The following is a 22487-nucleotide window of genomic DNA, read 5'->3' on the forward strand; positions in this document are numbered from 1 at the left end:
CTACACCAAAGCCACAGCAACGGCTGGATCCGAGCCGCGTCTGCAACCTACACCACAGCTCACGGCAACGCCGGATCATTATCCCACTGAGCAAGGGCAGGGACCGAACCCGCGACCTCATGGTTCCTAGTCGGATTCGTTAACCACTGCGCCACGACGGGAACTCCCATATTTTCCTTTAATAGCCATGAACAAGACGTTTTCATTTTCTCTCCCTGACCCTGTCCACCAGTTATGTTAGCTTACACACATACTGCTATAGCAACATATATAAATATGTATGATACATTTATACACACATACAGACATTCTAAAGCACTGTAAAGATACAGACTATGCTTTAGCACAATTGGGGCCCTCAGATATATCACTTAAAATGATCACTGGTTTGCTTTACACAAGACTTTCAGTGGGCTTGGTGTGGCCATCAGTCCCCAGTTCCAGAGAGAAGGTAGGAGGACAAAATGGGACAGTATCTTCAGAGTGAGGTCAGAACACTTTTTTGGAGATCACGAAGGAACAGAAACAGGAGGTACAGGCTGAGCATGAGATGGTATCTCGGAGTCACCTCTCACCACATGGATTCAAATAACTCAGGTGCTGCAGTGTAGACTGATGCCCAGCCTGATTGTGACTCAGCTGTGCTGGCCCCCAGTTAGGTCGTAGGGCCCAGGCCACACTGTCCAGCAGGGCACTGCTGCTCAGTCCTGTGCTTTTAGATCTGCCCAGGAGCTCCAGTGTCGGGACCTCATGTCCCATTCCTAGGAGGCAGGCCCTCCTCCCCCCGAGTTGACCTGCTGAGGATGGGTGCTGAGGTGAGAAATGTGCTGTTGCTGGTTCCCATGCCTTAGGCGTGTTCAGAAGCAGTGTCACGAGGTCCTCTACAAGCTATGCATGTTTTGCTTAGCGCTGGGCCAAGTGGGCCAGGTTATTCCGCAACTGCGACTGGTTATGCCACAAGTACAGGGAAGGCCCTCTGCCTTTCGCCCTGCCCCACCAGGCTACATCTCTGACTTCTTTCATCAGGTGTAGAGGAGGGGACCCTGGTCCTCCTCAGCAGACAGGGAGCTGTGCAAAAGGCGGGCAGGCCCATCCTTCCTGCTGTTTTGAGTGGCTTCGAGTCTTGTATGGCTCCTGAAAGGCAAGGGTCACGGGACTGGAGTGCATGGCAGAGCCCTTAGGGATTTCACCTGGAGACCAAAATAACACAAAGTAAGAGCCCATTATCAGGCCCTGCTGGTGGCTGACTGAGGCTGGAGAGAGAGCTGAGTGGCGACAGCTCCTGAGGCTGGAGAGAGAGCTGAGTGCTGACATGAGCCAGGAGCACAGTGAGAGGCTGTTAAGACGATGAGCTAAGGGGATGTGCTGAGGTCTGGAGGAGCGCCTGGTGCCACAGGTCAGAGGAAAAGCTTCCCACCGCCTCCTGTGGCGATACCTCTGCTCAAAGCCACTGCACATCAGGTGGCTGGATGCTATGCTCCCCCTTCAGGGACCAGGTCACTCTCCAATTCACTTTGGAGAAAAAGGATGGCTTTTGTGATCTCCCAGGACAAGACGTGCTTGGTATGAAACATGCACATGTACAAACAGCCTGTTGTAGGAAGAAGAGGACAGGGAGGTCCTCCTATTCAGTTTTTGTTTCATTTACTTGATGAGAAAAGGGGCGGGGGGGCGAGTCAGCATCATCTAAGTCTAGTCCCACCTCCTACAGATGAGGGGCAGCAGGATCACCGAGACTGGGGCCAGCCAAAGCCACACAGCCAGTTAGTGACAAGCCTGGAATTAGAAACCAGGCTTTGGGCCCTTCCCAATGCCTAGGGGAAGTAGAGAGGAATTCTAAACTGGGGAGCCAGCAGTAAGAGATGCAGTTGGGTTACCTTTGCTGGGACAGGAATAAGGCTTTATGGAGGCAATCTTGTAAGTGTTCTTCTAAAGAGGCTCAGGAAAGAAAGGAATTCATCAGAGAAAAACAAAAGGAATTATCAAAAAAAAAAAAAAAAAAGATAAATCATGGCCCAACCCATTTTCATACTGTAGGGTCACCATTCTCTTAGATTATAATTTAGGAACATTCCTAGGAATGCGCTCAATTGCTTATGGCAAAGCTTTAAAGTCCATGGTAAAAGATTTAGTTTCTGTTTTTTAAGCCATTTCTACACCTCAAGTTTTTCTTCAAAGTGGTTGCTAGGCAGTGTGTTAGTGTTTCAAATAAACAGAGAAATGAGCTCTTTCCCTTTAAGGTTCAGTTTTTACTTATTACCAAATTCTCCTTTAGATCAACAGGCCCAATGACCTTCTTTCATGTTGTTGCTTAAAGAAAAAGATAAGTCAAAATCAAATTGCTATTCTTAACCCAGTGGTATGCAGTGAAATCAACTAATTAGGCTGCATCTTACTGTTATTTTCCCCTATATTTGTATAGGAAAGCCCAGAGCATATGACGGGCTTCAGGACCCCTTTACTGGAAGCTCATCAGAAGCAGACCCTATGACCTCTGGCCTTGACAATCAACTGAACCACATTTGTCCTTGGCACAATGGAGAGAGAACTGGAATCAAGAGAGAAGATGATGACAGAGTGAGAGTGAGCCACGAGGTAGAGAAGGTTAATTGGGGTGGGAGGCTGATGGGGACAGAGATAGAGGGATGCTCGTTGAGGCCCTGTGCTCCCACTAGTGGACCAGTAATCTCCTGGAAGGTCAGAGCAGTTCAGGGATTACCTGCAGACTCTGATGACAGCTGGTGATGGGTTTGGGATGAGCTCTATGGCTCTGACTGGTCTAGTAGTTTCCTTACCTCCAAGTTAGTCCTTGCCTTCTTCAAAACATCATGAGTCCTGGTCACTGAAACAACAAAACGGCCCCCAAAGGCAGCAGTTACCAGCAGGGCATTGCCTTGGGTATATGTTCTAAAGGCCGTCCTTTCTGGACACTCGGCTCGGGTCCCCTAAGGTGTCAGTGATATTAGTCTGGAGTTTGTCCCCCACGCCCTCCCTCTGCCTCCCTGATTGCTGATGGCACAGGAGGTTCAGGAATGTCACATCAGTCTCCCCTGTCCCTGAGCCTCTCTGGTCACTGTCCATCCACCGCGCAAGTGGGGAATCTGCCCACCCTCCATTTCCTGTCGCATTCCCCGGCTGGGGGTTACCCACACTGGCTGAAGATGAACTGCTCCATGCTCTCCTTCTGCTGGTTGGCAGTCTTTAGACGCTCGGTCGTGCTTTGAAGTAGACTCTCCTGTTTGGATAGTTTGGTTTTCAGTTCCAGAAGCTCCCTTTTCACGGACTCTCCCTGGGGAGAAAAAGACTGTCAATGGTCAGAAGGCCTAAAGCACCCTGTGCCTTGTGGCTCTTTACAACCCCAAACAGGATTTTACAATTTTTCCAACTATTTCTGGACTGGGTTCCCCTCATTAAAGCCCTCCAGGTGATGATGGCTCTGAACGGGCCGTTAGGTGGGAACACTGAGGACCTGGCAGCTCCGGTGCAGCTTAGCACAGACGACGCTCCTGTTGTTGCAGAGAATCTGACTCCAGGCCACACGGACATTCCCGGCTATGAACAAGAGCTCAGATTTGGTGCTGACATAGTTAACTCACTTTGGCATCCCAAGTAAGACTTGGCTACTTTAGGAGTATTATGTCTGGGGAGACAGAGCTGGCTGAGAGAGTCAGCAAGTTTGTACATGTTTGGGCCAGCCTTAAGATGGCAAAACAACCCCTTCTATGAAATTAGCATCGTTGGGTCCCCTAAGGTGTCAGTGATATTAGTCTGGAGTTTGCACCCTTTTGCAGGGATCCTGAAAGCTGTGTATCCGAGATCACCAACCAGAGAGCCAGCCTGAGATATGAAAGCCCCTGGGGGAGGCGGACTCTCCCTAGGACTGACCCAGAGAAGCTGATTTAAGTGATTTTTCTGGGATTCCAGTGGGTGGCTAAAAGAGGCCAGTTGACTTCTGGTGACATTCTGTGATCCTGCCTGACTATGTGGACCTGGGGGTAAGGTGGGGATGGGAAAGGAAGTATTGATGTTTCAACATGGCCAAGAACTTCAGCTCAGCTAAACTTTGGAAAAGTGAAGAAACCAAAGGTTTATGGGTTACCCGGGCTCTCATGTCTGCCTATTCCATATCTTTTCCTTTTTCTCTTTGATTACTTATTTGAGGGGTTGTGGGTGGGAGGCGAAGAGATATAGTCAGAGATAGACTGAAATCGGCCATCATGGGGAAGTCTCCCTCCAGGGACACTCCCATCAGCTCCCTCTGTCCCAACTGACCATTTGGCTCCCAAACTTCAGGATGTGCAGACCAAGGAGGCAGAAGGATATCTGGGGGCAGGACCTGTAGACGATGCTGGTTTCTTACCACTTTGCCAGCCAGTGCAGGGCCTTGGGAGCTTGGCAAGGCTGCTCGCCAGAACATGGTGAGGAGGGAGGTCGACTCCTCCAGCCGCTGGTGCAGAGTGTTGGTGCTGCTCAGGAGCTCATGGACACCTTTGCTGCCCATCTCCTGGGAAAAGGGGGAGGTAGCCATGGGTATCCCTGGGGCTGAGAAATCACTTCTTTTTTCCTGAGCATAAGCCTCAGCTTCTTTTGTGAGTGAGGCGCAGACGTGGTCTACTTGACCCTGTGAAATCCGTTTTTTAGCCCAGAAAGTGAGCTACTCTGATCTCAGCAGGAACCTCCTATGGCAGGAATTCATTTGATTCCAGCTTCCCCCGTACTCTTTAACTTCTAGCCCTGCTTTGTGCTTTAGAATCTGAGGTCCTTAGTTTTTGCACTGGCCCCATCTTGCCCTTCCCTAAATCACAGCTTATGCATCAGATGAGCTGCACTGTTTGTAGGACTGAGGTGCCACTCCCTTTGTCTGGTATTTCTACTCCCCAAAGAACTTATGCACCCCCTGTGGACCTGTTACTTTCCCTGCTTGGGATAACAGCTGACTCTGGGTTCATGCTGTCACTCCCACAGCACGTCTGATATCACGCCTGCCCATATGGATTCAAATTCTGAATTCCTAGCCAACTGACATATTTTTTTTTCTTTTCTGCCTACAGATGGTCATGTGCAAGCATGGCTTCAGTAGATAATAAGCAAATAAAAGGTACTCAGTACAGCACCACATGTATGTTGACACTTAACATGCTCTACTGATGAGGATGGCAATGAGGATGGCAATGCTGTAAAAGCTTTTCTGTGGTTCTGAGGGGGATATATCAAGTCAGCTACATATAGAACAGAGCAGAGCTTATAGTGAACTTAGCAGATGAAAATGGAAGATTGGAGCTGGCTTCAGATCTGGAGCATGAAAAGAATAGCAGGAGAAAGAGCTAAAATCAGAAGAAGAAAGGCCCTGAGAAAAAAGGGCACCTGAGAGCTATGATATGATTACCTCTGGGCCTGGAGCTTCAAGGCCAGGAAAGTTGCAGGTTGATCTCATGAGAGATGCTATCTTCTTGACCAGCAGACTGCTCTCCTCAATCTGCTGTCTTAGGGCACTGTAGTCATCAATGTGTCCAATGACATGGCGGCCATGCTTATTGGCAAAGCAGCCGTCAGTAGCATCACCTTCCAGCTTGGGAGGGTGAGGGTTCTTCATCACTGGAGAAGCATCCAAACCCAGCTCTGAGGAATAATACCACAACACAACAGAATCCACTGTTATTCATAAGCATATTCTCAGTTCAATCCAAAAAGGACATCAAGTAGTGAGAGAGGCCAGAAACAAGAAATCTTGACAGTCTTGGAAAGCACAAGTGTGAAGTCCATAGATACTCTGGGTTTTATATTCTATAATCTTTCTTATATCACCTCATGATGATAGATTGCCAGGAGGCAGCTTTTATCCTTATTGACCAATAAAGTATTCAGGGCAGATATTATTAATAAAAACTTTTAAATTTGGGGGTTGAGAAGACACAGACAAGGAAATTAAGTTGGATAGAGAGCACTTTTAAGAAGGCAGAGATTATAGTGCAATGAGGCAGTACCAGAGCAATAGGAAAGCCATAGGAGAAAGAAAAATGACAAAAAAAGGCAGCCACAGAAGGTGCAATAAGTAGGGCTAAGGGCCTTGGGACATGCAGAAAAAATCTCTCTAAATTCAGATAATGTACATATAGAGAACCAACTATTAGTTGCATCAATAACTTTCCATCATCACTAGACCCTGAGCCCTGTAGTTGCCCTGTTTACCATTTGTCCTATTGAAGGTTGTGGTCTCTGAGCCAGGAGGAGCAGAAGAAGAGCTGGGGAAGACCAGAGCTGGAGAATTCATGCCCACATCCCGAACTGGAGGGGAGGCAACTGAATCTAGCAAGTAAAGATAATCACAGCTTTAGGAACCCTGGAAAATGCTGCTCCCCAAACGCATGCACAGCTTAGGCTTTGCCATTGGAAATCTAAGGTAACATCGTGCTCTTCTTACCTAATCGTCATCCATGTACCCACAGTCAAAACCAATGGCAAATAAATCACTTATTTTGCAAAAGTAAGATGTTCCTATAATTGAAGGGTGTTCCATGAGAAAGTGACTTCCAGTTTGAAAAATGATTAGGTATGTTTTTCTAACCCCAGATTTGAATATAATTTTGTATGTGGTATGTCTTTTACCATGCTTTATAACTAAATAGAAATATACCTAGATATATACAGTATGTATATATATATATATATATATGTATATATATATATATATATATATAAATATTTCATCAAAGAATGAATGGGTTTATGTGTGATTAAACTGAGCACTCTAATCTCCATTTTGATGAGTGAAATATAGAGTAGTATGAGAAGAATAGGAGATAGAAGCCCTGGTAAGTTTGAGATGCCCTAATGGAGCCCAGGCAGCAAACCTCCAGGGAGGAATTGGAAAATCCCACCAGAAGACTGAAATAATCCTGGTCAAGCAAATGTGGCTTAGAGCCTGCTTTCCAGCTCAGGTCTCATGCTGGAGGAGAAGGAGGAGTGACTGGGCCAATGGGGCTGAGTCCTGGCTGGTGTCGTGGGGAGGCAGTCAGAAGGGAAAGCCTGGTTAGAGGAAAGATGAGCAGTACTGAGACAGAGCATAGTGAGGTGGAAGGAACAGAGACTGGAAATCAAAACTTCTGCTTTGAATTCTGGGTTGGCCTCTAACTCCAGGAAACTTAGAATGTCTTTTAATTGTCTCAATGCTGAAGTTTTCTCATGTGAAATACAGAGGCAATAAAACCTGTCCTATCTCTGATGAAATTATTTGAAAAAGCACTTGAAAACGTGGTGAATGTTAAAGCACCCTGCACACATAAGGAACAGACATTAGGGAGAGGAGAGAAGATGACAGAGTCAAAGAACTTGAACTTGCCTCCTCTCAAAAAACCACCAAATCACAACTAACTGCTGAACACCTATCAATAAAAAAGCCTGGATCGTACAAAAAAAGATATCCTACATCCAAAGCCAAAAAAGAAGCCACAAAGAGTCAGTAGGAGGGGCAATTTCACAATATCAAATCTCATACCATGTGGGTGCACCACAAACTGGCAAATAATTATATTGCAGAGATTCTCCCACAGTAGTGAGAGGTCTGAGCTCCACACCAGACTGCCCAGCCTTGGGGTCTGGCATTGGGAAGAAGAGCTACCAGAGGCCTTGGCTTTGAAGGCCGGTGGGGCTTGAGTGTGGGAGCACCACAGGACTGAGGCAAACAGAAACTCCACCCTTGGAGGACACACACAAGTTTTATGTGCACTGGGAACCAGGGCACAACTATGACTCCACAGGAGCTTGGGCAGGACCTACCTGCTGGTCTTGGTGTGTCTCCTGGGGAGTTGGGGGGTGGCTGTGGCTTACTGTGGGGGCAGGATACTGGTGGCAGAGGCACCAGGAAATGTTCATCAGTGTGAGTGATGAAGCCTGCAGTGTGAAGCCTGCAGACTTCAGTTTTGGGACCTCTGAGGACCAAAAGCCAACAGGGTGGGAACACAGACCCACCCAGCAGCAGACAGCTGCCTAAAGTTATCTTGAGCCCATAGCTGACTCTAAACACACCACTTGACACAGCTCTGGCCATCAGAGGGAAAAGATCCAGTTCCCCCCACTGGTGGGTAGGCAAAAGTCCTCCCACTAGACTACCTGCACAAGCCCTTAGACCAACCTCACCCACCATGAGACAGACACAAGAAGGAGAATTACAGTCCTGCAGCCTGCAGAATGGAGACCACAAATGCAGAAAGTTAGAAACAATAAAATGGTAGAGAAATACATTCCAGCAGAAGGAACAAGATACCCCGCAGGAAAACCACTAATTGAAGTGGAAGTGGGCAGTCTGCCTGAAAGAGAATTCAGAGTAATGATGATCAAAGATCTCAGAAAGACAAAGGAGGCAGAGACCAAGAAGATGCATGAAATATTTAACAAAGAACTAGAAGATTTAAAGAACAGAGAGGTGCAAATACATTAACTGAAACAAAAAATCAATAACCGAATAAATGAGGCCTAAAAACTAAAAAGTGAGCCTGAAGACAGATTGGTGCAAATCACTGCCATGGAGCAGAATGAAGAAAAGAAAGAGCATGAAAAGAAATAAGAACAATCTAAGAGAACTTTGGTACATGTTTCAGTGCAGAACATTCACACCATAGGGGTCACAGAAGGAGAAGAGAGAAAGGGCTGTAGACTATATTTGAAGAGATAACAGAAAACTTCGCTAACATTGGAAAGGAACCACAAGTCCAGGAAGCACACAGAGTCTTAAAATATGGGATAAACCCAGGGAGGAACATTGCTGAGACAGATATTAATCAAACTGACAAAACTTAAAGACAAAAGAAAATATTAAAATCAACAAGAGTGTGTATATCTATGTGTAACTGAATCACTTTGCTGTAGAGCAGAAATTAACACAACATTGTATATCAATTATACTCCAATAAAAATAAAAGCAACACAGGAAAAGCAGTGAATAACATGCAAAGGAATCCCCATAAGTTATCTATCAGCTGATTTTTAAGCAGAAACTCTGCAGGCCAGAAATGAGTGGCATGATATGTTTATCAAGTGATGAAAGGGGAAAAGCTACAGCCATGAACTCTACCCAGCAAGGCTCTCATTCATATTCAGTAGTGAAATCAAAAGCTTTACAGGAGTACCCTGGTGGCCTATTGGTTAAGCATCTGGCATTGCCACTGCTGTAGCTCATGTCACTGCTGTGGCGTGGGTGTGATCCCTGGCCCAGGAACTTCCAGATGCCACAGGCACAGCCAAAAAAAAAATAGTTTTACAGACAAGCAAAAGCTAAGAGGTTTCAGCACCACCAAACTAGCTTTACAACAAATGCTAAAGGAACTCCTGTAGGGGAAAAGAAAAGGCCATGAGTAGAAACTAGAATATGATAGATGAGAAAGCTCACTCGTAAAAGGCAAACACATAGTGAAGGTAGGAAATCATCTACGCACAAATACGATATCATACTGGAAATCGTCCAAAGAGGAGAGTACAAATGTAGGATATTGAAAATGCATTTGAAATTGAGGGACAAGTAATTTAAAACAATCGTGTAATATGTATACACACACACACACACACACACACACACACACACACATAGAGAGAGAGACAGAGAAGGGAGACTGCTATATCAAAACCATGCAGTAACCACAAACAAATCTATACTAGATGCACACACATGCACAAAAGGAAAAGCAATCCAAACACAACATTGAAAATAGTTATTGAAGAAGAGAAGAAACCAAGAGGAAGAAAAGAAAAAAGGCTTATGAAACAAACCCAAAGCAATTTAAAAAGTGGCAAGAAAAGTTTAGATATCCTTAATTCCCTTAAATATAAATTGATTAAATGCTCCAACCAAAAGATACAGATTGGTTGAATGGATGCAAAAACAAGAACTATATATATGCTGTCTAAAACAGACCCCCTTAGATCTAAGGACACATACAGACTGAAAGTGAAGGGGTAGAAAAAGGTAATTCATGCACACGGAAACCAAAAGAAATCTGGGGAGTTCCCATGATGGCTCAGCAGTAATGAACCTGACTAGTATATCCATGAGGATGTTGATTTGATCCCTGGCCTCACTCAGTGGGTTAAGGATCCAGTGTTGCTGTAAACTGTGGTATAGGTCACAGACATGCTCAGATCCCTCGTTGCTGTTGCTGTGGTGTAGGCTGGTAGCTGCAGTTCCGATTTGAACCCTAGACTGGGAACGTCCATATGCTGTGGGTGCAGCCCTAAAAAAAAAGAACAAAGAAATCTGGAGTAGCAATACTCTCATTAGACAAATAGACTTTAGAATAAAGATGGTTAAAAAAAGCAAAGAAGGATGCTACATATGACAATTCAATGATCAAAGGATCAATCCAAGAAGAAGTATAACAATTGTAAATATATATATATATATATGTGTGTGTGTGTGTATATATATATATGTGTGTGTGTATATATATATGTGTGTGTGTGTGTGTGTGTGTGTATATATATATATATATATATATATATATATATATATATATATAGGTCTTTTTTAGGACCACACCCACAGCATACGGAAGTTCCCAGCCTAGGGGTCTAATCACAGCTGTTGCTGCCAGCCTACACCAGAGCCACAGCAATGCCAGATCCGAGCTGCGTCTGTGACCTACACCATGGCTCATGGCAATGCCGGATCCTTAACCCTCAGAGTGGGGCCAGGGATCAAACCTGCAACCTCATGCTTCCTAGTCGGATTCATCTCCTCTGTGCCATGACAGGAACTCCAACAATTATAAATATTGCACCCAACACAGGAGCACTTCAATATATAAGGCAAATGCTAACACCTGTAAAAGGAGAAACTGACAGTGGACGATTAACACGATAATAGTGGACGATTAACTCTCCACTTACACCAATGGAAAAATCAGCTAGACAGAAAATCATAAGGAAACACAGGCCTTAAAAGACACATTATACCACAGCAGTCAGAGAAGAAAAAGAAATAAAAGGAATCCAAATGGAAAAGAAGATGTAAAACTGTCATTGTTTGCAGACGGCATGATACTATACATAGAAAATACTAAAGATACTACTAGAAAACTACTAGAGCACATCGATGAATTTGATAAAATTTCAGGATTCAAAATTAATACACAGAAATCTCTTGCATTTCTTTTTTTTTGGTAACAAAAAGAAATCTCTTGCATTTCTATATACTACCAACAAAAGATCAGAGAGAGGAGTTAAGGAAATAGTCCCACTTACCATCACATCAAAGGGTATCAAAAACCTAGGAGTAAAACTGCATAACAAGGCAACAGATCTGTACTCTGAAAACTGTAAGACACTGATGTTGGAAAGCAGTGACACAAACAGGTGGAAAGATATACCGTGTTCTTGGACTGGAAGAATCAACATTATCAAAATGACCATACTACCCAAGGCAATTTATAGATTCAGTGCAATTCCTATCAAACTACCAATGGCATTTTTCACAGAAATAGAACAAATATTTTAGAAATTTTTATGGAAACACGAAGACCTCAAATAGCCAAAGCGATCTTGAGAAAGAAAAACAGCTGGAGGAATCAGGCTCACGGACTTCATACTTCACTACAAAACTAGAGTCATCAAAACAGTATGGTATGGGCACAAAAACCGAAATATAGATCAGTAGAACAGCATAGAAAGACAAGAACTAAACCCAGGAACCTGTGGTTAATTAGTCTATGACAAAGGAGGCAAGAATATATAAGGGAGAAAAGACAGTCTCTTCAGTAAGTGGTGCTGAGACAACTAGACAGCTACATGTAGAAGAACGAAATCTAACATCATACACAAAAATAAATTCAAAATGGATTAAAGACCTAAAAATAAGACTGGATACTATAAAACTCCTAGAGGAAAACATAGCCAGAGTACTCTTTGACATAACCTCAGCAATATCTTTTTTGGTCTACTTCCTAGAGTAATAAAGATAAAAACAAAAAACAAACAAATGGGACCTAATCGAACTTGAAATCTTTTGCACAGCAAAGAAAACTCTAAACAAAACAAAAAGACAACCCACAGAATGGGAGAAAATATTTGCAAATGAAGTGACCAATAAGGGATTAATCTCTTAAATATACAAACATCTCATACAGCTTTATGCAAAAAAAAAAAAACCCCAAACAACCCAATTAAAAATTGATCAGAAGATCTTAACAGACATTCTTCCAAAGAAGACAGACAGTGGCCAAAAAAATACATGAAAAGATTCTCAACATGACTAATTATCAGAGAATTGCAAGTCAAAACTACACTGAGGTATTACCTCACACCAGTCAGAATGGCCATCATCAAAAAGTCTACAGACAATAAATGCTGGAGAAGGTGTGGAGAATAGGGAACACTCCTACACTGCTGGTGTGAATACAAGCTGCTACAACCACTATGGCGAATAGTATGGAAGTTCCTTAAAAAACTAATAAAGAACTCTCATATGACCCAGAAATCGCATTCCTGGGCACATATCCAGAGAAAACCATAATTCGAAAGGCTACTTGCAACCCAGTGTTCATCACAGCCCTGTTTACAACAGCCAAGATATGGAAGCAACCTAAATGTCCTTTAAGAAAGGATTAGATAAAGAAGTTATGGTACATATATACAATGGAATGTTACTTAGTCATAAAAAGCATCACATAATGCCTTTTGTAGCAATATGTATGGACCTAGACATTCCCATACTAAGTCAGAGAAAGACAGGTATCATATAAGATCACTAACATGTGGAATCTAATAAAAATAATAATACAAAAGGACTTACAAAACAGAAACAGGCTCAAAGATTTTGAAACCAAATGTATGGTTACCAAAGGGCAAATTCGGGGAGGGGGGGAGTGATAAATTAGGGGGTTGGGATTGACATATAGATACTACTGTATATAGAATAGGTAAGTACTGAGCTACTGTGTAGCATAGAGAAATCTACACAATACTTGGAGTACTGAGTATTCCTATATGGGAAAAGAACTGAAAAGGAATGGATCTATGTAAATGCATAACTGATTGACTTTGCTGTACACCTGAAACTAACGCAACTTTGTAAGTCAACTATACTCCAATAAAATTTATTTTAGAAAGGTGAATAGCAAAAAATGGGCATAAGAGCTAAACAGACATTTCTCCAAAGAAGACGTACAGATGGCCACATGCACATGAAAAAATGCTCAACTTCGCTAATTATTAGAGAATTTCAAATGAAGACTACAGTGGGGTACCACCTCACACCAGCCAGAATGGCCATCATCGAAAGTCTACAAACAATGAATGCTGGAGAAGGGGTGGAGAATAGGGAACCTCCTACACTGTTGGTGGGAATGTAAACTGGCACAGCCACTACGGAGACCAGTGTAGAGACTTCTTAAAAAACTAAAAATTGAACTACCATAGGATACAGCAATCTCACTCCTGGGCAAATATCGGGAGAAAGCCATAATTTGAAGAGATACATGCATCCCCAACATTCACTGTAGCACTATTTACCATAGCCAAAATATGGAAGCAACCTAAATGTCCATCAACAGAGAAATGGCTAACGAAGATGTAGTGTATCTTCTAAGGTACACTGGAATATTACTCAGCCATAAAAAAGGATGAAATAATGCCATTTGCAGCAATATGGATAGACCTAAGTTTATGATACTAAATGAAGTCAGGCAGAGAAAGATAAATACCGTATGATATCCCATATGTGGAATCTAAAAAAAATTATACAAATGAACATATTTACAAAATGGAAAACAAACTTATGGTTACAAAAGGGGACAGGTGGAGGAGGGATAAACTAGGAGTTTGGGTTTAACATATACACACTACTGTATATAAAATAGATAATCAACAAGGACATACTGTATAGCACAAGGAAGTCTACTCAATATTCTGTAATAACCAGTATGGGAAAATAATCTGAAAAGGAGTGGACATGTGTATATGTATAACTGATTCACTTTGCTGTACGTCTGAAACGAATACAACATTGCAAATCAAGTATACTTCAATATAAAATAAAAATTAAAAAATTTTAAAGGAATAGCCATTAAAATATGCAGCTGTTAATTGTTGAGCACTTTTTTAAAAATTAAATATACTCGATTTACAATATTGTGCCAATTCCTGCTATGACCCAGTCGTATGTATATATACATTCCCTTTCTTGTATTTTTACTGTATCAGGCACCTGTAAATTATTTCATTTAATGTTCCACATTATATACAACTATGCACAGTATATATTATTACTGTCTTCATCATTTAGATGAGGGAACTAAGGCTTAAATACCTGAGGAGATCAAACACTTTGCCCAAGTAGCAAACTCAGAATCTGGAGCCAGATCTGCCCCTAAATCCTGTGCTCTTACTCAAGGCACTGTTCTAAGGCATCTCTGATTTCACCCTGACCTTAAGGAGTGTGGAAGAAGCAAGACTGTCCCTTCCATGACAGACATCCTGGGGACCTCCCCACTGGCTGAGGGCTTCCTGATTCCCTTTTCCTTCCTACCTTGGAAGAGTGGCTGCTTGCTTCCAGAGTCAGTGTTGGCAGGGAAGTTCTGGTTGACGGAGGAGAGGCTGAGGCTGGCTTTCCTGGAGCCAGCCACCATCCAACTGCTGTTCAAGCTGCAGTCACAGGCAGTTGTTTCCCTGAATGCTCTGCTCCAGCTGGCCTCTCAAAGCTCGGATCTCTGCCACCAGGTGGCTCAAGTCACTGCTTAAAGTGATTGGTGACAGGCATCCCAGGTGTAAGCTGAAAGGAGGGAGGAAGGGTCTGTTTGCATTGATCCCGGTATTTCCAGGCATTTGTCATAACACTCCCATGTCATTCCTTTCTGCCAGGGACCCCACTGTAATCTCAGGGTCCCAAGCAACACACCTGTGACAGAGATGTCTCTCTCCTGGGCAGGGCCTGGCATACACTGAGGTAGCACACACTCCAGTCTGGACCTTTCCCTGAGGCTCAGATGACCCTTGTGTATCAGGGAGGCATGCGATTGGCAAATGAAGTCAAACCTGGTATTCCATCTCCTTGTTAACCCTAGTCCTGCAGGCTAGAGAGCAGGGTCTTCAAGACAGGAGGTCAGAACTGAACTCAAGAAGGGCCGAGGCTGAGGGAGGAGGAGATATGATGACCTCCACACTCAGGGATCAAAGAGGGGAGGAGGAAGACGCCATCAGCTCTTTAGGCAGCAGGTAAGAATGGGAGTGGGGTACCAAAGACCAGAGGTCATGACTAATCTGACTTCTCAGCATCTTGTTTTTTTATCTCCACTCATGAGCCATGGTCCGTTTCTATATACCGGGGAAGAAAAGATCTAAGAAATATTCTACAAAACCACAGTTTCTCATCTAAAAACTCGGACACCAAATGTATTTTTTTAAGCCAAATGTATTCTAAAAGGTAGAACTTGTTTTGTTTTTTAGTATGGCAAGAGGATGCATATGCCATATTAAACATGTGCCCAGGCGTATCTGGGCCACAAGCCTTAACCAGACACATTAGTACTGCTGCAGTGAACTATGTGAATATTCCCACTAAATGGGATAAACGAAGACTATGAATGCTGTATTGTCTCAGTTCGGTTTTGTCACCCAATGAGCGTAAAAAGATTTGAGTTCTTAGTGGATTATGGAGTTAAGGATAAGGGATTATGGCGCTGTAATGGTGGGAACTTTGAGATGAATCCAAAAAGACCTACTAAAAGGGAGAAAGACATGAAAGGGGAGGGTAGTTCAGGATAAAGTTAGTTTCTAGAGACTAGCCCCAAAGTTCCATGATGCTCCTCCATCTCACTTTTTCTAGAAATCCAAATTCTCACAATGTTGCTGTTGTTTGGCTGCACCTGTGCATGCAGACATTCCCGACCAGGGACTGAACCCGAGCCACAGCAGTGGCAGTGCCGACTCCTTAACTGCTAGGCCACCAAGAGAACTCCTAACAAAGTTTTGCTCATTAGTTGAAACTTCTTTCATCTATCCATTCCCCATTCCCCTTTAACTTCTGATTGCATCTTATATTAGAAACTCATCACTTGATGCCCAGAAGAGTATCACTACACCTATTCAGTAAGTTTCCCTGATTGTAATATCTTCCAACTCCAGTATGTGCAACCTGTCTTACCATCTTAAAATTGTGTCCATCATACACATGTTTTACTTGGAATAGACACACTCTTTTCTATTGCCTACTATACAGAATGTAAACTGTCATCCTACTGTGGAGGCCTTCTACATATGGCAGCTCTTCTTTCCACTAACCTGACTTCTCACGCCCTCTGATACAAAGCCCTCCTCTAGGCAGGCTGGTCTCCCCCAGAACCGCTACTTCCACAACTTTGTAGGTGAGCTATTCTACAGCCTGCTGTGCTGCTTTAATCCTTCAAGTTAGAACTTGACGTTCACCTTCTCATCAGAAAATTGTAAAACTCATGGAGTTCCCGTCATAGCATAGTGGTTAACGAATCTGACTAGGAACCATGAGGTTGCGGGTTCGATCCCTTGCTCAGTGGGTTAACGATCCGATGTTGCCATGAGCTGGGGTGTAGGTCGCAGACGTGGCTCGGAAACTGCGTTGCTGTGGCTCTGGTGTCCGCCAGTGGCTACAGCTCCGATTCGACTGCTAGCCTGGGAACCTCATATACCATAGGAGTGGCCCTGGAAAAGTAAAAAAAAAATGATAAAACTCAATCACATTTTATGAATATTGAAATTTGGCTGAATAGTAAAACTTAATAAACCATATCACTTAAGAACTTTTAAATATATGTATAAAAAAACTTAAGAGTTGAGATGTTCAGGGAGTCAACATCACATCCAAAGCAAGAACTGCTTCAGCAGAATCCTAGACAAATCATCCCTTTCTATTTCAAGAGGACTGACTCCTTCACAAATCAGCTGTTCCATCACCAGAAGGCTCAGGTGGGAAGGAAAGCCTTCCTTATGCAGATCCTGATTCCATTGCCCTTCATCCTTTGGCCCTTGTTCAGCCTTTGGGAGGGAAGGGATACAAAACACATCAGCTCTTCTCCACCTGACCGTTGAAGCCAGTTCTTATATTCTTTTTTTTTTTTTTTTTGAAGGAGAAAAAGATAGCTTTATTACTTTTCCAGGCAAAGGGTGCCGCAGCAGGCTAATGCCTTAAAGACTGTGCCCCGCAGTTCTTATATTCTTATGATCTTTTCCAAGCCTAAATTATTTTAGTTTCTTCAGCCAGTTTGAGATTTCTGTTCCCTCAACATTGTGGTCCCTGTCTTTATTGTGTCCCTTGTTTGTCAATGTCCCTTTTATAAGATGGTGTCCCACAGTCTAACAATATTTCTACCGTGGTCTCTCCATACGGACAGCACAGCTACACTACAGTGGTCTCAGGTTAAGTTAGCTTTTCTAGCAATCTTGGCCTACAGCTTCCTTGTGTACATGCGTTTCTACCTCACTCTCCCATCCTCAAGCCCATGAGGGGCTACAGAGCCAGGTCTCCCCATCCGGTATATCTACACTGATTTTTTAAACCACAGTCAGGGTGTTTTTTTAAATCTTTGCTAAATTTCATCACACCGGTGTTAGTCCTCTGCTCCAGCCTGCCTGGCTTAACAATGCTTAGAATGCCTTTTCCCACTGGAAGAAGAATGAGGAAGGATCACAAGATTCTCAAATACTAGAGGGAGCAAACATCTTCAACAAGAGGTTTAAAATTTAAATCCAGGCTGGATATGTGGGTTCTATACTGTTATTTTATGATTTAATTTTTTTTTTTAATCACTGGGGAAGAGTCATGATGGGAGCAGGTTGCCTGCAATACTGGTTGTATGGGTGGAGAATTCATGACATGCGGTATGTTTTCAGATGATGACATGACCAGGACCGTTCTTTGCACTTCTTTGTGAAAAAAAAAAAATTATTGCATGATCTGGACTTTCATCCAGGTAGGTGAAATCTGACTCTCATGGCCTATGTTTAAGGCTGTCTAAGCAGATCTTGCTCATGTCACCAAGCCCTGTGCTTTGTGTGTGAGCTCCCCTGTCTTCTTATTGAGATCTCCAGTGACTGAGACAGAACTCTGTAGGTTTCCAGCATCTCCACAGATCCCAAGGTAACGACTTTACCAGGATCCTTAGCAAGAGCAGGAAGCTCACAGGGTGCGGGGAGGAGGAAAAACATACCTTTCAGCCCCTTCTTGGAATTTCCATAAAGTGCCTCGTAGATCTGTAGCTCTGACTGGAGGGACTGGAAGAGCTGGTGTTTCTCTTCACACTGTTGCTGCAAGAGGGCCAGCTTATGCTGCAGCCTGTCAGGAGAGAAGCAAGCCTGCAGAGCTGGTGGGGCCACACCAGGGCGAGAGGCTGTGACCCAACTTTTGCATCACAGAATCTTAGACCTAGGTGTAAACTCAGGGGTCCTGGGGACCATCGCTTTTGTTTTGCAGATGTGGCACCAGAGGCTTGGTGAGGTCAAGTAATTTTGCTTGGAGCTATGCCATTAGCTACCATACTTAGGACACACCACCTGATATTCTTACTGCCTCTACAGTGCTCTTTTCCTGTTGACAAGCAGCTGTAGGGTTTCTGCTAGGGACTAGCCTCACAGCTGGTATGTAAGCTCCCTAGGTTATGATAAGACTAATACCCTAAAACTAACGGGAAGCACAAGAACGTATTCTGTCCACAATGTGGTATGCTGAGGCCCTCTCTACAGGGTTTTGCTCTCTCAGCTTTGGAGTAGAAAAGGCATTCTCAGAGAAGTCCTTCCTTCTGCCCAGTCACATGTAAATCTAGAATAGCAGAGGGGATATTGAGGTTTTCAAAAAGGACTCTTAATTGTCTTGCCAATATCCTTTCTCGGGAGTTCCTGTTGTGGCTCAGCAGTAATAAGCCTGACTAGTATCCATGAGGATGCCGGTTCGATCCCTGGCCTTGCTCAGTGGGTTAAGGACCTGGTGTTGCCATGAGCTGTGGTGTAGGTTGCAGATGTGGCTTGGTTCCCGTGTTGCTGTGGCTGTGGTGTAGGCTGGCAGCTGCAGCTCCAGTTCAACCCCTAGCCTGGGAACTTCCCTATGCCAGCAGGTATGGCCCTAAAATGGAACAGCAAAAAAAAAAAAAAAAAAAAAAATCCCTTCTCCTAAATCTGAGAACAAGGCTGCCTTCCCTATCAATGGGCTCCCTCTAACCTGGAGTCTTTCTCCTGGAGAGACAGTCGTTCCTCCTGGAAATGCAAGATCTCCTGCTGCTTCTCCTTCAAGTCTTCCAAAAGCTGCTGCCGTTCCACCTTCTGGTGCTCCAGCTCCATCTCCAGTTCTTGAAGCCGGGATTGAGAGGTCAACAGAGCCTCCCTCAGGCATTCTGTTTCCTGGGAGTGCTCTGCTGAGCAAAACACAGGAGTATTTATGCTGTAGGGCAAAGTTCAGAAGGAAGATGAGCCCCAACACAGCCATCCTGATAAAGTGAACTAAGACGAGCTTATGCTGTAGCTTCCGGGGGAGGCAAAGCAAGTGTCTGCTCACTTTACCTACAAATGCCAATGAATGGGGAACTTCTTTCTTGGCAATGCTTTTGATCCTGCTTTTTTTTTTTTTTTTGGTCTTTTCATGGCCACACCCACAGCATATGGAGGTTCCCAGGCTAGGAGTCCAGTCAGAGCTGTAGCTGCCAGCCTATGCCACAGCAGTGCCAGATCCAAGCTGCATCTGTGACCTACAGCACAGCTCACGACAACAGGGGATCCTCAACCCACTGAGCGAGGCCAAGAATCAAACCCGAGTCCTCATGGGTACTAGTTGTGTTCGTTAACTGTTGGAGACCACTGAACTGCTGAACTCTGCAGAAAGCAAACTTGGAATGTGCAAAAGCACGATAAGCCAAGGAATGCTCCTGGTGGCAAAAGCCAGATAAGCACGTCCACCAATGCAGCGTTCTAAAGTACAGGGTCTCCTGTCAAAATAAAATAAGGGGCTTATATGTTAACTATGTTGTTCTTTAGGCAGCTGCACTACATACACCCTGGATGTATAGGCCTGTGACTTTTATTGCTAGTAGTCTCCCTAAATCTAAGAGATGGCTTAGCCACTCCCCATGCCTATTTTTGCTCACTAATCTAAACAGGTCACTTTCCCTAATAAAAGTCTTGTGGGCTAAAGCCTAGGGGCCTTTGTTCTGTGGAATAGAGTGCCTTCTGGTCCCCCCCCTCCTTTTAAAATGCAAAAGAGTCTTGTGTGTTTTTTAGGCCTCACCTTCCCTCTTTCAGGATCTCCTGTTGCCCTGAAGCACAGGACACAGCAGTTGACCACTGAGCTACAAGGGGACTCCCAATCCTCTGATTTAATAGAGCCTGTCTTGCATTTAGAGAAAACATTCTGGTTTCTAATGCTATCTTCTGAGTGCTCACACACCCTCTATGAAATACTCCATTCTTGAGTTTTGCCAAAGATCAACATCAGCAGTACTAGTATATATCATTTTCATCATATTGAAAATCAGGGGTACCTGTTGTCTTGGAACATCTTTCTGATCTTCATGATTCTCAAGGACTATTAATAAGAACTCTGAAAAGAAAGCTCTGGTGCTGTCAGTTGTCTGGGGTGGCATCACCTGGGCCTGGCAGATTGACCTCTTTAAATCTTACTGTAATCTCAGCTGTGAGGACTGTGCTGGTCTTGCCGTGCATACAGTGGTAGTTTAGTAGTTCTGCCTTTTCCCTTATCTATATGGCTTCTGTTATCTTCCTGAGCAATGACCTTTCCTCTGACAATTTTTAGTTATTACGAAAAAAAATTTACTTATTTTTTATTTTACTGAATTTCTTTTTAGGAGTTCCCATTGTGATGCAGCAGAAGCAATTCTGACTAGGAACCATGAGGTTGCAGGTTCTATCCCTGGCCTCGCTCAGTGGGTTAAAGATCCAGTGTTGCCCTGAGCTGTGGTGTAGGTCACAGACACAGCTCGGATCTGGCTTTCTGTGGCTCTGGCGTAGGCAGGCAGCTACAGCTCCTTTTAGACCCCTAGCCTGGGAATTTCCATGTGCCTCTATAAGCCATATGCCATTAAATTAGAAATTTTTTTTTTGCTTTTTAGAGCCACACCTGCAGCATATTGAGGTTCCCAGGCTAGGAGTCAAATCAGAGCTGCAGCTGCTGGCCACGGCCACAGCCACACAGGATCCAAACTGCGTCTGTGACAAATATCACAGCTCATGGCAACGTGGGATCCTTAACCAACTGAGCGAGGCCAGGGATTGAACATGTGGCCTCATGGACACTAATTGGGTTCATTACCACTAAGCCACAGTGACAACTCCAGAGGGAGCTAATTTAGAGATATCTCTCGATAACTTTATCCTTTCCCACAAGCATTCTTTCATTCTGGGTGTAATCCTCTTAGCCAGTATTCTTTATGTCTTCTGGCTATTGAACAAATATTTGTAAATAAAAATAAGTTCTAATCAAAAATATATTGGTTTCATTAAGTCAATTAACACTAAGGTCAGCTGCCCACCAGGCCACACTGAAAATGATGCCCATGTACTGATGCCCAATAAATAGTAAGATTTAAAGAGGTCAGTCTGCCAGGACATATTTGTATCACCTCCAGACACAGTCATGAGAATCAGTGACCTAACAGGAGCCTGAGTGTATGAGTAGGCGGTGGAGAGGGGACATAGGGAGAGCAGACCAGCTCGAGGAGGGACACACAGAGCTGCAGCAGAGCCTGGAGAACCCGGAGAGGGTGTCTGGGCCCTCAGGCCCCTTCCTTGCCTGGTTCCAGAGTAGCTGTGGGTCGTGGGCAGGTAGAACAGACACTAAGTGGTGGCCAGTTGGCTAGCTAACGACTGAGTATGTGTGGGGAGGTTTGCCCAGAAGGGGTGGATTTCCTAGAGCTCCTTGTCCCTGGAGCCCAGGAGCCCAGGAGCCTGAGGGCCCGTGGTTGGGACGTGTCAGGAAGGCATCCTTTGGAGGCTGAGAAGAGCTCTGGGAGTTTGGGTGGTGGGTCTGGGAAGGGCTGTCCTCTCCACCTTGTCTCTTTGCTTCCCCAGAGGGTGATTGACGTGGCCAGGCAAGAAGGGGCCCAACACTGAACACTCGTGGCAGCTATTGACACTCACCTCTGGAAACGTGACCCAGCTGAGCCTGAAGGCTCTGGTTCTCATTGTAGAGCTGAGGTGTGGACTCCAGGCCCGGATTGGAGAAGGTCGAGGGGAATCCCGACCCAGAACATGCAAGAAGGCAGGTTACACAGGTGGGTGAGAGAGGCTCAATGCTGTTGCCCATTCTGCACCTCAAAGATCCTGTCCCAGCCAGCAGAAAACCCCAAGGACTCGAGGCCTGGGCCTGGAGCCTGAGGGGCCGAATGCCTGGCTTGGCTGTGCCTCCTCTCAGAGGGCTCTTTGCCTGCCTGATCTCCTGCCCTGGCTGCAGCTGCTCCGGAGGCTCTTTCCCTTAAATAGCTGCTGCTGTGCTGTGGGCAGGACCCAGGCAGGTGGGAGGGATGCCTGCA

At 44.4% G+C, this 22487-nt stretch overlaps 1 protein-coding gene and 1 pseudogene across 27 annotated transcripts in view; one reads left to right on the plus strand and one right to left on the minus strand.

Annotated features, from left to right (window-relative positions):
- The window catches only part of LOC102164320 (NBPF family member NBPF6-like), a 118751-nt gene that overhangs the window by 57986 nt on the left and 38278 nt on the right, over positions 1 to 22487 (plus strand). For 11 of the 26 annotated variants that reach the window (XR_014844293.1, XM_085023248.1, XM_085023259.1 and 8 more), the window contains exons 2-3: positions 2423 to 2595; positions 22027 to 22229. The gene's annotated coding sequence lies outside the window, so the exon portion shown is untranslated. Of the gene's footprint in view, positions 1 to 2422; positions 2596 to 3518; positions 6401 to 15047; positions 15199 to 17847; positions 17928 to 22026; positions 22230 to 22487 lie in introns of all 26 variants that reach the window. The other 15 variants (XR_014844292.1, XM_085023276.1, XM_085023280.1 and 12 more) reach the window with 5 other exon arrangements.
- Positions 165 to 22276, minus strand: LOC146404139 (myomegalin-like; annotated as a pseudogene). Its single transcript, XR_014844298.1, has 11 exons — positions 22096 to 22276; positions 19169 to 19358; positions 18165 to 18289; positions 14513 to 14755; positions 6190 to 6306; positions 5387 to 5619; positions 4361 to 4504; positions 3151 to 3289; positions 2796 to 2842; positions 1878 to 1929; positions 165 to 1190 (listed from the first exon to the last, which is right to left on the minus strand). The product of XR_014844298.1 is annotated as a myomegalin-like (transcript).

The sequence above is a fragment of the Sus scrofa genome, chromosome 4 (genome assembly GCF_054392235.1).
Source record: "Sus scrofa isolate SSC_HxYL_T2T_F1_AM1 chromosome 4, Sscrofa_HxYL_maternal_Yorkshire_Landrace_v2.0, whole genome shotgun sequence".
NCBI lineage: Eukaryota > Metazoa > Chordata > Mammalia > Artiodactyla > Suidae > Sus > Sus scrofa.